The following is a 2,866-nucleotide window of genomic DNA, read 5'->3' on the forward strand; positions in this document are numbered from 1 at the left end:
TGCGGTGTAAATTGGGAGTAACTCCATAGACTTCCATGAGGTTACTATGGATGTGTGCAGGGTAACAGAGCAGAATGTGCACAAGTCTGTGCCATGGGAGTTTTGCCTATTGATTCCAGCAGAAGCAGGATGGGGTCTTGGCCCTCTGATCTCAAGGCTGGCAGAGGCTAGGTTCACCATGCATGCTGCTTGCTCAACGCCCCCATTCATTGTGTTGCCCCCAGCGACCTCATCTGTGGAAATCATGCAATGGTGTTGGGCTGTGGAGCCAGCATTATCCGGCCTTCCTCTCTGAGCACTCCTCATTGTGATGACATCAGGCGAGGAGGGGCTGCAACATTAAAGGGGAGAGGAACTGGAATCTTGTTGGGTTTGGAGGCGGGTCCCCTTTTGTCATGGGAGGTTCAGTCACCAACGTGAGCCATGCCAAATGCGTCCCTGAAACCCAGCAGTGGGAAGGTTGGACATTCCATCCTGTGGTGCTTAGCTGCACATAAGTAGTTGCATATCACTGAATGGTGAATTACAACGCCAAGGCAGTCCCAGGGCTGCCCGTGCAACTAGAATCCGTGTGAGTACAATTGCCAGCTAGAAGCTCTGGTGCCTACGGGATGGGCATGGTATAAGTAACCTGGGGAGATGAAGGAGTATCATTTATACAGTGCTGCAGTTGTGCAAGGGGAACAGACTCCCTTCCACTCTGCTGTGGCCACCATCCCTCCGCATTAAATGGGAGTAGTCTTTTCTTTTTTAAAATTCAACAAATACATTTAAGGATAACAAAATTCTGAAGTTTTAGAAACTCTTACACTGAATGTTCTCTCGGGCAGATTGTCCCCGGCCTTCTCTTGCATTAAAGAGCAGTGACGTGCAGAAGGTGGCATGAACGCAACGTAAAGGGATCTGCTGGAGCGGCCTACTTACTCACCCGAGGATCCTGTTGACTTCAGCAGTCTGACACGTCCACCCAAGAGCTGCTCGGGAGAGTACAGAACTGGGCTCTGAGTTTCCACGGTTGAAACCATGAAGCATCAGGAAATGCAGAAGCTGTGGTTCCAGCAGTAGCTTGAGCACGCTGTGCACCCTGGATTTCTTCTGGCCTATGTCTTACAGGAACAGGAAGTGCTCTGTGGCCCTTTGAAAGGGACACTGCTGACTCAATCACATTTCCTTCTAAAAATACATTCACCCAGGCTCACGAGAAGGAATGCCTGAGATGACTAACTGGAAGAGATTAAGGGAAGGTTTACAGTTGGTTCACTTGATGCCTTGGACAGCACTTGGGGTCTGATTTTTAGAGGTGCTGAGTACCCACTATTCTGTTTTAAGTCTATGGGAGCTGAAACTGCTCAGCACCTCTGAACACTTTTTATGTATAGTCAATTGCACTGATTTCTCTCTCTCTCTCGTCGGTTTCCTCTTTGTGCCTGGGTCTTTTCTGCAGCCACAGGGGCGAGAGAAGTGTGATTTACAATAGGAAAATGGGCTTGGAAAACCACAAAAATTGGAAGGGGGTTAGGGGCACCACAATAGGGTCTGAAATGAATGACTAGATTGACAGTCTCTCGTTATTACTGTTGAGACCTTGGCCTTTGCATTTTTGACTTCTGAGCTTTAATTGTGAAATGCTGATGTCATTTGAACTGTTTTACACTTCCTCTGCTTTTAAAGAAAATATATGCCTGTGGTTAATGTCAGTGTTTAATGGCCAGAAGCAAGTACTTTAATTTAAAGATCACCTTGGCAGAGACTGGTATTGAAAGGTTTGGCTGAAGAAGGAATGTGCTGGGAAGCTGCAAGTGTGTGAAGCAGTAGTGTAGCTAGGGGGGTGCAGGGGAAGCAGCCACTTCCCCTCAGCACATTTTCCAAAAGCGGTGCCTTAGTTAGGGGTTACCATGGCGCCAGCGGGCGGGGCCCACACTCCGCTCTGAAGCTTGTCCTGCCGGGCCAGCGCTGGGCTCCTGCAGGCAAGGGGGGGGGGGGGAGGAAAAGGGGGGGGGGGGGGGCGGGGGGGGGGGGGCGGGGGGGGGCGCAGCATGGCCGTGGCCGGAGGAGCCATGGGGGAGGGGGCGGCCCCACTGCATTATTATCAAGGCAGGGCGCGTTTTCCCCGGCGCTAGTGTCGACTTTTGCCCCAGCCCTTGGCGTAGTGCTGCCGCTGCAGCAGGGAGCGCGTTGCTGCTCTCGGGGCGGACGCGTGTCCCTGGCAGCTCGCCATGCAGCAGGGGGGCAGGCTGGGGGCAGGCTGCCATGGGAGAGAGCATGTCCAAGCGACTGAAGCTGCAGCTGGGGGGCGAGGCGGAGATGGAGCAGCAGGCGTTCAGCAACCCCTACCCGGACTACCAGCTCCACGGAGCCGCCGCCGCCGCCGCCTCCTCGAGCCCAAGCGAGGCTGCGGAGACCCAGCGGGATTCCGCGCCCTCCCCAGTCGGGGAAGAGACTGAGTCCCTCCCCTTCGGCCAGGAGAGCGCCCCGGGCTGCTGTCCAGCGTTCTAGAACCCCGCTGGGCTCTGGAATGTTCTGTAGGGTTACCATTTGTCCGGATTCCCCCGGACATGTCCGGATTTTTGAGCTAAAAATAGCGTCCGGGGGGAATTTGTAAATGTCCGGACTTCCCCCCAGACGCTAACAGGGCAGCTGGCCGGATGGTGAAACTTACATGGGGCTCCGACAGCCAGAGACAGCCCCTCCTCCGCTCCCCTGCAACCGAGATCAACTCCCTCCCTCCCTGCATTCCAGATTGCCTCCGGCAGTCTGGAGCTCCTCCCCCGCCAGCCAGCCTGCCGGGACAAGCCTGCCGGGACGAACGGCTCAGGTCATTCCTGAGCAAGCTCACGGAAACATTAGGCGAAGGCCAACAACAAGG

The sequence above is a fragment of the Terrapene carolina genome, unplaced genomic scaffold (assembly GCF_002925995.2).
Source record: "Terrapene carolina triunguis isolate 2854851 unplaced genomic scaffold, T_m_triunguis-2.0 Scaffold67, whole genome shotgun sequence".
Classification (NCBI taxonomy): Eukaryota; Metazoa; Chordata; order Testudines; family Emydidae; genus Terrapene; species Terrapene triunguis.